At 36.5% G+C, this 14,749-nt stretch overlaps 1 protein-coding gene across 1 annotated transcript in view; it reads left to right on the forward strand.

Moving 5' to 3' along the window:
• Nucleotides 1-14,749, forward strand: part of LOC122791315 (synaptotagmin-1-like) — a 1,919,109-nt gene that overhangs the window by 1,619,363 nt on the left and 284,997 nt on the right. The window lies entirely within an intron of this gene.

The following is a 14,749-nucleotide window of genomic DNA, read 5'->3' on the forward strand; positions in this document are numbered from 1 at the left end:
GTCTGGTTTTAACTTTGAACTTAAGAATATAGATTGGTGGTTGTATTTATTTAATAAAATTTAACCTAACAAGAGGAACCAAGTTGAAATTTGTTTCCTAACAAATAAACTCTGGAAGGGTATAGAAAAAAGTTACTTCCTTCTGATTAAATCAAATGGAGGTTTTGGAATTCAGCCTACTTACAGATCTGCTGTGTTAAAAATGACTGCACAATGCTACCTTTCATGGGGTATGAGTTTTTGGTCTTTATTTATCAAGACATTTTATGCAACCTGGTAGTTCCGCTTAACGTTAGTGTAAGATCATTTCATAAATGCATATCCTTCCTGACTACTATTATCTTTGTAGAAACGCTGTAGAAATATTATTTACATTTGGAAAACATTGCAATGGCTTTTTTACAGTAGTGACCTTGGTTTTCTTCAAACAAGTACACAGCAAACAGAAGGAGAAATGCTGCTATCTAGAATCCAAATGCTCAAAATATCATTTTGCCCTCCATGAATTACAAGACGTGGATATTTGTGCCTGAAAAGTGTTCTGACGAACAGTTATGAGCTCTGAAGAGCCATACTCTTTGGTGAGGGTCTGTGCTCCCGTTTCCTTAAATCCAGTCATATTAAATCAGATGTAATGGTTATTGTTCCTTTGCTTTATACTTGACTTCAATCAAAATTACATAAATAAATAAAGAAATAATTGTGGCTGTCAGTTAGGCCATAGGATTAAGGTTCCAAATTGTTATTAAGCTGTTTTCAGTAAACAAGTGTTGTTGTTGTTGTTGTCTTTCGGCTTTTCCCGGTTAGGGGTCGCCACAGTGGAACTCCGGTCTGCTAATGATTGGCAGAAGATTTTCACGAACGCCGAGGTGCCAGCTCAACGTTCAACCTTCAGCGAAAACACGCCCATTTATGCATGTCTTTCGAATGCCCACCAAACCTCGGGGATGACATGCACACTCCACACAGAAGGCACTCCCCGCACTCCAGCTGAGAATCAAACGGGAGAACCTCTTGCTGTGAGGCAACAATGCTACCGTTGCACCACTGCGGAATTTTCTGTAACCAAGTGTATAGAGTTTAATTCCTGCCACCTCCATTTGCCTGCTGCTTGGCTCTGTGTACATAATTTTACCAGACAGTTCTGGGATGCCTCTCAAAAAAGGTACTTGTGTTCAGTGGGCTTACGCAGTTAACAAATGCATTAAAAATACACATCACTGAAGAGAGAGGGGTATCTTCCTAGGATCCACAGGTCTGGTTGAAGTATATGGAATCTGATGCATGCATGCTGTGTGGTATACTTGTATACTCAGTATTTAAATAAACAACTTCAGTGAGATAAATTATTCATAAGAAACAATACAAAGTAAATTCTGTGATCAGCACTTCTGCAAGTCACTCATGCTATAACACCAGTAAGTAGTGTGCAACCATATTGGTCAGTCACAAAATTGTTATGTCCAGAAGATATTGGCCATGCATCAGATCAAATTCTAATATGAGGAAACTGATAAGACAGCCACAGAAAGAAGCACTAGCCTTTTATTTTTTTTTGGGGGGGGGTTGTTACATAACATTCTTTAACTAGGCAGTTGAACAAGATGATATCAGGGCTATAAGTAGGTGACATGATTACTAGATCGTGGGTGTGTGGGCCAATAGGCAGGTGCACATGGGTAGCTGGAAAGTCATACATTTAGCTTTGTCATGACAAAATACTTCAAAAATATCAGACAGTCAAATTTCCAAATTAAACAAATGGCCAGAAAGCCAAATATAATGTAAAGAAGTATACTACCATATTCAGTAAGAACAACACAAACAATGCAACTCAGAAGGCGAATCTTCTACTTGAATGACTTTAAGTGCTTTTCGTTTGCACCAAAGCAAACTTCTTCAGAAGTGCTTTGGTACAAACGAAAAGCGCTTAAAGTCATTAAAGTAGAAGATTTGCCTTCTGAGTTGCATTGTTTGTGTTCTTACTAGTTTGTTTGTTTTTCTGTACTTCTGTACTACCATATTCAGCCAGATGACACTTTCAAAATAAATGTAAATATTTTTCAGTAATTCAACCTTACTTACAGCATATAATAGTTCTGACGCCCCACCAAACTATCTTGACGAGAAGGGGGAATTTATTTATTTGGAAGAAAATAATGTGTCTGCTAATCTCATAGGGAGTGCAGCTTTGAGGTTTGTATAGCTATGGTTTGAGAGAGCAGGTACAGAATCTATACCTCACAGCTGCTGTGATTGACACATACAGTCAGGATTTTTACCCTGAAATTTAGCCTTGTGCCTCTTAGACTTGCATATTTCCTTGCTAACATTAGATCAATTTAAGAGCAAATACATTATTAAATAATTAACCCTAAAGTATGGAGTGCAGTATCTGAAGATCAACTGTTCAGAAATATAAAAACCTGTACCTTTTGGTGAGCCACTGCTCTGTTTTTGGAAGTCAGTCCTACGATCGTTACTCAGAAGTTGAGAAGTATGGTAAATGGATGAAGACCCTCTGAATAAACATGTCTAGCAATTAATCTGGTTTTATGTGACACTTGCAAGATTATGAAATCATTTAATTTGATGTCTACATTTCCAAATATTATTTTGATGTTTTTTGCATCCCTGCCTACTGACCTCCTACTGACCGTTTGTGCCTGCCTATCTTGAGCCCCTTTATTCCTCAGATGAAAGACACCAGCTGTTGTCTAGACAAAATCATGCAGATAGGAGTAAATGGTCACTGTCTGGACTCTTGTCAATCTACCCTACTCCCAGGTTAAGGCAGGTCCTTGTCTTAGAAGCCTGTAGATCTGGATTCACCTCATCCAGATCAGGGTTACTCATGGTTAAGAATAAACTTTAATTATTCCCCCAGCAAGATACCTACCTCATAGAACTACCCCCTTGAGTCCAATTAACCATGATGCTAAACCCAGGTATTTTCTGATAACCCCTAACCCCTCCCTTAGTTGTTGACTTATGCCCCTGCCCCTAATCCTAACCCTGCACCTTAGCTTCAAAAAAAACTTTCCTGGGATTCCTTGATGCCTATACTAAATGTACTCTGAGTGAATACACAACACAAGCATAACTCACACCTTCTTCCTTCTATTTTTAATTTTCCTACTGATTTTCTTCCACCCTTAAATATCGAGGGGATTCATAAATTTTACCACAAAGTGCAGACTACATGTACACTTAGTGTAAATTTTCTGGGTGACTAGGAAGCACAAACATGTGGTAGAGAATACAGATCATATACAGTTAGTGTACACGTAATGTAGGCATTAATGAATCTGTAGAGTTGTTCTTAAATACAGATCATATACAGTTAGTGTACACGTAATATAGGCATTAATGAATCTGTAGAGATGTTCTTAAATACAGATCATATACAGTTAGTGTACATGTAATCACGCCTCTCAAGTGTACCTCATTACAAGGAACGTACCTCATTTGGGGTCTTAAAAAGTTCATGTTCCTCGAAGTTACAAAAGGTTCCACAATGAAACAGTCTGCAACACATTCAGTTTTGGGAATTTTTTAAGTGAAATCCATGGTAAATAGAAATAAATCATATTAATTCATTAAAAGATCTTCTTTATAAGTAAAACCAGCATATTTTAAGCATCCTATGACCTTCCTAGCTGAAGTTGTTAGTAAGCCATTAGTACTTGTTCCACATTTTGCCCATTTGTTCCACATTATGAGGGTTAGTGTTCCTCATTTTGGAGATAGAAGGTTGAGAGCTATGCATGTAATGTAGGCATTAATGAATCTGTAGAGTTGTTCTTAAATACAGATCATATACAGTTAGTGTACACTTAATGTAGGCATTAATGAATCTGTAGAGATGTTCTTAAATACAGATCATATACAGTTAGTGTACACATAATGTAGGCATTAATGAATCTGTAGAGATGTTCTTAAATACAGATCACATACAGTTAGTGTACACGTAATATAGGCATTAATGAATCTGTAGAGATGTTCTTAAATACAGATCATATACAGTTAGTGTACACGTAATATAGGCATTAATGAATCTGTAGAGTTGTTCTTAAATACAGATCATATACAGTTAGTGTACACATAATGTAGGCATTAATGAATCTGTAGAGATGTTCTGAAATACAGATCATATACAGTTAGTGTACACGTAATATAGGCATTAATGAATCTATAGAGATGTTCTTAAATACAGATCATATACAGTTAGTGTACACGTAATGTAGGCATTAATGAATCTTTAGAGTTGTTCTTAAATACAGATCATATACAGTTAGTGTACACATAATGTAGGCATTAATGAATCTGTAGAGATGTTCTTAAATACAGATCATATACAGTTAGTGTACACGTAATATAGGCATTAATGAATCTGTAGAGATGTTCTTAAATACAGATCATATACAGTTAGTGTACACGTAATATAGGCATTAATGAATCTGTAGAGTTGTTCTTAAATACAGATCATATACAGTTAGTGTACACATAATATAGGCATTAATGAATCTGTAGAGATGTTCTTAAATACAGATCATATACAGTTAGTGTACACGTAATATAGGCATTAATGAATCTGTAGAGTTGTTCTTAAATACAGATCATATACAGTTAGTGTACACATAATATAGGCATTAATGAATCTGTAGAGTTGTTCTTAAATACAGATCATATACAGTTAGTGTACACATAATATAGGCATTAATGAATCTGTTGAGATGTTCTTAAATACAGATCATATACAGTTAGTGTACACATAATGTAGGCATTAATGAGTCTGTAGAGATGTTCTTAAATACAGATCAGTAGGCAAACCTAGGACAACACTGAAGAGACTACATGTTAACTTGCCAGGGAATGCTAGGAAACCCACAAAATGATGTAAGACAGTTGCCAGGAACTCACAGAATGATGTAAGAGAGTTGCTGGAAACATGAAATGCCGCAGCTTGGTTTAGTAACACTATAAATTGCTCCATCCAGTTAAGAAATGGACAGAAGGAAGTGTAAATACCTATGCAAATGGAACCCCCTCCCTTTTTGTACCTCCAGTCTAATCACTCTTGTTCAATATCCTGGCACCTGTTTACACTTTTCTAACATTTTCTTCCTAAGTTGTTTGCTACTTTGCCTACAAAAAGTGGATTATCAGCATTCCATGAAGCACTTTAAGAGCATTCAAGCTGATGCTGATTTCTAGTTGTAATAATATTTTGCAACTCTAATATGTAATCCTTAATGAGGTTTTTTCTGTTTTCCTAAAAAACTGCAACTTTTCTTGTTTATTCCTTACAAGACCTTGAAGTCCGTTTGGTTTATCAGGTCAAATAAACAGGATATCATGTGGCTTGTTGTTAAGCTTTATGCTTCACAGTTGGAGAGTTTGTGGCTTAATCCTGACTTCATGTCGCTATCTGTGTGTAATCTGTATGCTGTCCCCATGTTTGTGTGTGTTTTCTCCAGGTATTCTAGCTTCTTACCAATTGCTAACAACACGCTGGCTGACTGGCTGTTTTAAATCATCCGTATATATTATTTTCAGTGTTTCCATTCTGATCTGCATCATGGCTAGAAAGGCTCTTAGGACCAGTTCACCTGCCAAGTTCATGGAGAAATAAATTAAAATTAAAAACTGAAATAAAAGTATCTAAGCAGATAAATGAAGCAGTTTCAGGATGCTTTACATTCAGTAGGATACAAAAGATCTGGCACATAACTACCAACTACTTAAGTATTTTAATGTCCTTATTGTGATCTACAGGGTGTTGACACTGCAACTCTATTCATCTGTAAATAATTAGAGAATATATAAGTGCAGAGGTGTGCCCTTTGAAGGCTTCAAGTGTGGGGAATTTCTGGATATCCGTCATGCATATGAAGTCTCGAGCAAAGATAGCATTTAGAGGGCCCAGAAAGACAACCTATTGCAATAAAGAATAGACATCTGTACACTTAATGAGTCCTTGAGCAAAAACATGCCAGGTTATGAAACTCTCTAACCTAAGATAAATAGACTGCTGTCTAGAAGGTCTGACCAATCTGTTTATATTGCTTAAGTAAAGATACTGACATTAATACATTTATGTTTATTAGGTTAAACTACAGAGTTTGGAGAAAAAACAGTTATGCTGATGTCTGACCTTTGTGACTGTGACAAAATTCTTTGCTATTCATAAAGGGTGCCTCTGGAGAGCTAGAAAGAGTTTTCTTTTAGAAAAACGATTTGTGTAAGTACAGCTACATGGGCTCTAAGATTTTGTACAGTTTGACTAAATGCTCAGAGAAGTCCTCCTGTAACCATAGGTGCCACGGGATACCTCCAACAAGCACCACAGCTGCTACCCCAACATCCGCACTCCAGCAGAATAGGTCACCACATAAGTGACCAGAATACCAAATGGCTTCCATAAGCCAGTAATGCTATGTGGACACAGAACACAAGATGGGGAACACAAATTTTCATCAGCAGATTTTACTCACTTCAGTGACACAGCCTGAAGATATGTTACTGAAAAACCTTAACTGTACATACTTTTGGGAAGTATAAAGCTTTGAACAGCTGCCCTTACTAACATAGATCTGATGCAAACAGATGGCTGCGGTGCTATGACCAAATTAATTGGGTCCCCAGATTATACTGCAAATTAGCATGAACTTTCACTGTTAGTAAAGCCTGAAGTGTGCTGATGTGCCATCTCAAGTAATTTAATTAGTGTTTGTCACACCAGGAACAAGGAACAGATGACAGTATTCACTAAGGGACGCCCGTCATCAAGCCCAGCTCTTAGGCAGTGCAGGTCATGAGATATTGCCTAAGGACTAGCAGTTGGTATCCTATTTATGACAATTTTGCAACCTGCCTTGTAGATGTAAACAAACCAAATAACAATCTGGAAGTCTGTGAGTCTGTGTGGTTAAACACAACTCAATACAAGTGAGGGAGATGCCTTATGACTGGTTGTCAGATGCAGAGCAGTACAAGGGGGCCTAGTGTCTGCAGGACCTCTGTAACAGTTCTGTTTTCCTCGGTCTTTCCTTCTTGGCAATGTTTACATGTAAAGATTGTATAATCTCCCTCCCTCTTCTTATTACTGTAGCTCATACATGAGTTTCTTTAGGTTTTTCTGGACAGCCTTTATCATTTTCAAATGGCAAACATACGAGAGTCAGTAACACAGACAATCTAGAAAACTGAGGACCTGTAATTAGCTTTTTGCTCCTTCGCAGTCTAAATGCATGTAAAGCCACACCACCACTAACGGTTCAGTTAAAAAAAAATCTGCAAGCTAAAAATAACTACTCCTAAGTGAGAAGTAGTGTCAACACGAAAATACAAGCTAAACATGAAAATCATTCCATAGATAAATAAAAGCAACGCTACACAATCTGAGAAAAGATCTGCACCAGTGTTGATTTTCTACAGGATAGTTTCATGCATGTCTTTGTATACTTTGTTAACTTTACATGTACCAAAGTAGTAAGGTTTTTTGGCTGGAGGAAAGTAATTGAGACTTCCGCCTCCTGTTTTGGTCAAGGAAGTGTAGAAAGAGGGGACTGTGTAACAGCAGTTCCTAGCTTCAACTGCATGCAGTCACCAGGCCATGTGTATTTCTAAACTTTGCTTATGGTTAATATGTTCTTATTTAATTATGTGGTCATCAAGCCACTCAACTCATAAACTAAAATCACCCTAAGACAAAATAAGCCTTATCTGGTGGCATAGTTACAGCCTTTGTTGGATCAGTGGCTTAACTTGACGTAATATAACTGCAAAAATGAAACTCTGAGAAGAATAGAAGAGTCTAATATGATCACAAGAATGGCAAAATGCACATACACCAGCTAAAAACAGATGGAATAAATGCCAGGATTCAAGAAAGTCAGCTACTGCACAGCTACTGTACTAGGCTAATGGCCCTAGAGCCTTTATAAGCCTAGCCCATAGGCTTGCCCTGGCATCATGCCGCCCGGCATTAGTTCCTGGTGCTTCTATCGAGTAGAGCCACTGAAATGATCCCCGGGGTGAATTTTCTATTTTTCATCCACTTGTCAAGATTTCTCTTGAAGAGGCCCAGTGAGGTGTTCTGCTTGACATGTATGGGAGGTCTGTTCCAGAGCATGGGTAGTCTCTGGGTTAAGAACCTGTCCCTCCAGCATGTTATGTTGATTGAGGTAATGAGGTTGAGGTCTCTGGAGCATGTGGTGTGGAGGGATTGGGATTTTTTTAGCTGTAGAATACCTGACAGAGTTGGGTCAGACATGGCTTTGTAAGTCAAGCAGTGATTGCTTCTAAGGAGGCAATACAAAACAGAAAATAGCTGGAGTGTTTTGAGTCTATCTGTATAGGACATGTGTTTAAGGCCCAGGATCCTCTTTGTGAGGTACTTTTGTGGCCTCTCCAGTTGTTGCAGGTGTCTAGTGAGGTACATGCCAAATGGGGCATTGTACTCGATGATTGGTCTAATGAGGGAAGAGTAGAGGGAGACAATGACCTCTTTCTTCCTGGATGCAAAACCCTTAGTAATGAGATGTGCCACATAGAAGGACTTGATGACCACAGTGTTTATGTGGTGGTCAAAGGAGAGGTAGCTGTCAACCTGTGTTCCCAGATCACTTATAACTCCTTCAGTGTTCAGTGGACTACCATCGATGTGGTAATTCATGGGAAACAAGTTTTTCCCAAAGGGGATGACAATGCATTGTTTGGCATTGAGTTTAAAGCCATGGTTCTTGGTCTCAGTGAGGCTTTTCTGTAGGATATGTAGGTGCTACAGAATGAATGCTGCTACAGAACGAATGCAGGCTGTACATCCATGAAAGCAAATGCTATATTACAAAGTCATGCAGCAAATATCATGTAAGGAAGTTAATCGGTACAAGCAGCTAGCACATACAACTAAACCTTTGGAAGAGGTACAAATACCTCATAAAGAAGCTGGATATACAAATAGCTATAAGAGTTACCAAATGTGGAAGTGAACATTTACAGCAGCTGCCACACTGAAGAGTCAGCCATTACAAACTGATGGAGCAGACATCTGTACATTCAGCTCAACCAGTCCATACAGATGGAATTGATGGAACATCGGGAAGTTATCTGCAGCAAATTATCATGATAAACACCAGTTAGTGATAACGTTTACTACAAACAGGTGTAGGAGATATAATGCAGTGAATTCAGGCACTGTGTACATACACAGCGGATACACATTGGAAATCTACCCATTTCAAACAGCTCCAGCCAGTACTGCATGGAGAAGATAACCACAGCAGTCTATTTTGAACTATTCTTTGCTCTACTAAACATTCTGTGTAGGCAGAGGCTTGATCTGATACTAACTGTTAAGTTAATCCACAGCGACAGCTCATAATAAAGTAAACAAGATGTAAAAGAGGCACAACTTTTATTACATTACTCAGAAAAATATGCAGATTGAGACACTAACGCTCACTAGTTTGCACAAGTGCTATAACTAACCTAAGGCACATGCTCCTTTCACTTTTACCCTGACTCTTCTGAATTGCCAAGGCCACAACTGCCTTAGCGTCTGTGACTCATTCTGTCAACTGATTCCATTTGCCACTAGCGTCTCTATGAAAAATTTTTAGCTAGGTTAAATTGTGATCCCTTGATTTTATAGTAACCTGCTGTCCCATCAGCTCTGTCTTCCCTGCCCAAAATAATTCTGTTAATGTTCTGTTTTATTCTATCATATCTCATTACCTCTCTTCACTCTTATTGTACAGTAAAGTAAAACTTCTCGAACCTTTCTTTATATATCACTTCCTCAGTTCATGTTCACTAATGCTTTCTATACCATTTCTTATCAGGGTGGGATTAACAAGGGGGCTAATGGAGCTGCAGCCCCAGGTTAACATGTCTAAAAAGGCCGCAGTTCTTCTTTCCCAGCTTACTCTGAAATCCTGCGCTATTTTCACATCAAATAAATAGGCCTGTTATAATTTTCAGCACCAGGTCCTTGACTCCCATAATCCAACACTGTCTCTTGCAATATAACCTCTTCCTACGTATTACACCTCCATAAGTGTATGTGGAATTCCAACTGCAACTTTACCAGTGTCTGTTAGGAAGACATTATCACCTTTTATGCCTGGATTCTGCCTCCCTAGCCATACACCCAAGCATTTGCTTTGCTTTTATCACTTCCCTCAGACTAATCTCAATGATCTTTGCTTTCTTTAATACTAATCCTCAAGTCTATTTCTTTTATGTATTCTTAAGTCTGAAGCCTCAACTGCATAGCCAGCCTCTGTTTTTTAACTCCATTTGAAGCACTTGTACTTGGAAGAGCTAAAGCAGAGCTGGCATCTTACATAATATGCTTTCATAGCACCTGCATGTACCAGGTTTGCTACTCTGTATACTACTACTGTATACTACTAGTACTGCGCACTATTACTGTATACTAGTACTGTATACTACTAGTACTGTGTACTATTACTGTATACTAATATTGTACATTATTAGTACTGTGTAATAGTACCGTATACTACTAGTACACGCTATTAGTTCTGTGTAATAGTACTGTATACTACTAGCACTGTGCACTGTTACTGTATACTTGTACTGTCTACTGTTGGTACTGTGTACTATTACTATATACTAGTACTGCATACTACTAGTACTGTGTACTATTACTGGATACTAGTACTGTATATTATTAGTACTGTGTAATAGGACTGTATACTACTAGTACACACTATTAGTTCTGTGCAATAGTACTGTATATTACTAGTACTGTGCACTATTACTGTATACTTGTATTGTATACTACTAGTACTGTGTTCTATTACTGTATACTTGTACTCTACACTATTAGTACTGTGTACTAGTACTGTATACTACTAGTGCACACTACTAATACTGTGTACTAGTACTGTATACTACTAGTATTGTGTACTATTACTGTATACTAGTACTGTACACTATTAGTACTGTGTAATAGTACTGTATACTACTATTACACACTATTAGTTCTGTGTAATAGTACTGTATACTACTAGTGCTGTGCACTATTACTGTATACTTGTACTATATACTACTAGTACTGTGTACTATTACTGTATACTAGTACTGCAAACTACTAGTACTGTGTACTATTACTGTATACTAGTACTGCACATTATTAGCACTGTGCAATAGTACTGTATACTACTAGTACACACTATTAGTTCTGTGTAATAGTACTGTATACTACTAGTACTGGGCACTATTACTGTATACTAGTACTGTACATTATTAGTACTGTGTACTTGTACTGTATACTACTAGTACACACTATTAATACTGTGTACTAGTACTGTATACTACTAATACTGTGTACTATTACTGGATACTAGTACTGTATACTACTAGTGCACACTATTAGTGCTGTGCACTAGTACTATATACTACTAGTAATATGTACTATTATTGTATACTACTACTGTGTACTATTACTGTATACTAGTACTGTATACTACTTGTAATGTGTATTATTACTGTGTACCATTACGGTATACTAGTACTGTGTACTATTAGTACTGTGTACTAGTAATGTATATTACTAGTGCTGTGTACTATTACTGTATACTAGTACTGTACATTATTAGTACCTTGTAATAGTACTGTATACTACTAGTACACATTATTAGTTCTGTGCAATAGTACTGTATATTACTAGTACTGTGCACTATTACTGTATACTTGTATTGTATACTACTAGTACTGTGCTCTATTACTATATACTTGTACTGTACACTATTAGTACTGTGTAATAGTACTGTATACTACTAGTGGACACTATTAATACTGTGCACTAGTACTGTATACTACTAGTATTGTGTACTATTACTGTATACTAGTACTGTACACTATTAGTACTGTGTAATAGTACTGTATACTACTATTACACACTATTAGTTCTGTGTAATAGTACTGTATACTACTAGTACTGTGCACTATTACTGTACACTTGTACTATATACTACTAGTATTGTGTACTATTACTGTATACTAGTACCGTGTACTATTACTGTATACTAGTACTTTACATTATTAGTACTGTGTAATAGTACTGTATACTACTAGTACACACTATTAGTTCTGTGTAATAGTACTGTATACTACTAGTTCTGTGCACTATTACTGTATACTAGTACTGTACATTATTAGTACTGTGTACTAGTACTGTATACTACTAGTACACACTATTAATACTGTGTACTAGTACTGTATACTACTAATACTGTGTACTATTACTGGATACTAGTACTGTATACTACTACTAGTGCGCACTATTAGTGCTGTGCACTAGTACTATATACTATTAGTAATGTGTACTATTATTGTATACTACTACTGTGTACTATTACTGTATACTAGTACTGTATACTACTAGTACTGTGTACTATTACTGTTTACCATTACGGTATACTAGTACTGTGTACTAGTAATGTATATTACTAGTGCTGTGTACTATTACTGTGCACTATTACTTTATACTAGTAGTATGTACAATTACTGTATACTAGTACCATGTACTACTAGTACTGTGTACTATTAATGTATACTAGTACTGTGCACTATTACTGTATGGTAGTACTGTACACTATTAGTAGTTCATTTCTTTTTTTTTCTCTTTCTCAGACCTGTCCTGTAACTACTGCCCTATGTTCTGTGCCTTCTAACCATGTCTCTGCCCACTTGCACAATTTACTACCACTTTCTAACACCTGTTTTTTTCAAGGAATAGGTAATGAAGGACTACATCAAAATGTTACTTGTATCCAGATAAATCACATCCACAGGATTGCTCCAGTCTCCCTCCATTAGTAAGCCAGTTATAAATTTGGAAGACGTTAGCCTAGCAGGAGTTACTTGTTATAACATTGTACTGTAACCCCTTTAGCAGGCCATTCTGTTTCAGGCATCTCTTGGGCAGAACTTTAGGATTATCTTTATAGTTTTCTAAATATCAGCAGAAGGATGTGAGTTCTATTCTCACTCCAGGTGATTGGATTGCTCACATTGCAGTACAGCATTAGGGGCTACTGCACTCCTGAGTGTGTCGTCCTTTGGATGTGATGTTAGACTGAGGTCTCATCTGCTTGAGCTGCTGGTAGCAAATGATTGCACAACACCTATCTAAAAGAATAGGGGTACTTATTTGAACAAAAAACAAAGGACTAACAATTACATCATAGATACAATGTTACAGGAAATAAAAACATAAGGTATTATTTACATTCCTTTGAATCTATCCCCCCACTCTTTTTCCCATAACCATTTTTAGTTTACTTAATATTAAAGAACAGTCAAACAGTTTGTTGTATAACAATTCATCACATGTACCAATCCAAAGTATCCAAACAACACTAACATTAATTCTGTCATAGATTTCTTTTTGTTGTCAACATAGATTAGAGTGAGTACCATTGATCAAAGTCTCCAATGTTCCAGTGTTAAGCCTAGTAAATGAAAAAGTAGATGTAACAGTTTTCAGAAATTCCTGCATCCTTGCTCAAGAAATGACAACATGCGCCATTGTTTCTTCAGGTCATAACTGACAAAGGCATCATTCTTTTATTTCATATTTTATTAAATCTGTAACTGCTAATTTACCCTACATCAGTCTTCATACAGAATCTTGTATTTCATATCTGCCAGCTGATGTTCAGTAATCATTCTCAGCCCAGCTCATGGTAGAACATCCATTATAAATTTGTACCACAATTCTCTATGAGGTAAAATATTCCTAAGATCAATTTTCCATTCTAAACATTTAGAATAATAGAGTCCAGCAAGATAGTCTCCCTCAATCTAATATTTTTGTTTTTTACAAAGGCAGTTTTCCAGACAGCATTATATCTGACCCATAATATCTTACCTAGTATATCTTTCAGTAATAAATTCCTTAATACCTAAAAAAATGTAAGGCAGCAAGAAATGAAACTGGGTTGTACATCTCAGTTTTGACATTAATAGCAATGCAATACACTATACCTCTTTTATGGATGTTAGTTTGCATCCTCATAGGAAATTAAACAATATTTTTAGTAAGCATTTTTCTCTTGCCCTTGGAAAAGGATGCACATTCCCTATGTATTTTAATGTGCCTAAAATAATAGAGTGAAACAAATATACTTTTTTTCTGATATGATGAGGCAAATACTTTCCAAACAGCAGCTAGGCTAATAATAGTATTCAGTGACGTATCCCATTGTTTTAAATAGCTTGTGTCGTTCCATATAATATTCCCAATATTTGTATTTGTATGCTATCCATTGTTTTAAATAGCTTGTGTCGTTCCATATAATATTCCCAATATTTGTATTTGTTTGCTATCCATTGTTTAAAATAGCTTGTGTCATTCCCATATAATATTCCCAATATTTGTATTTGTATGCTATCCATTGTTTAAAATAGCTTGTGTCATTCCCATATAATATTCCCAATATTTGTATTTGTTTGCTATCCATTGTTTTAAATAGCTTGTGTCGTTCCCATATAATATTCCCAATATTTGTATTTGTTTGCTATCCACTGTTTTAAATAGCTTGTGTCGTTCCCATATAATATTCCCAATATTTGTATTTGTTTGCTATCCATTGTTTTAAATAGCTTGTGTCGTTCCCATATAATATTCCCAATATTTGTATTTGTTTGCTATCCATTGTTTTAAATAGCTTGTGTCGTTCCATATAATATTCCCAATATTTGTATTTGTTTG

This window comes from Protopterus annectens, chromosome 17.part0, assembly GCF_019279795.1.
Source record: "Protopterus annectens isolate FY-2018-M chromosome 17.part0, PAN1.0, whole genome shotgun sequence".
Classification (NCBI taxonomy): domain Eukaryota; kingdom Metazoa; phylum Chordata; order Ceratodontiformes; family Protopteridae; genus Protopterus; species Protopterus annectens.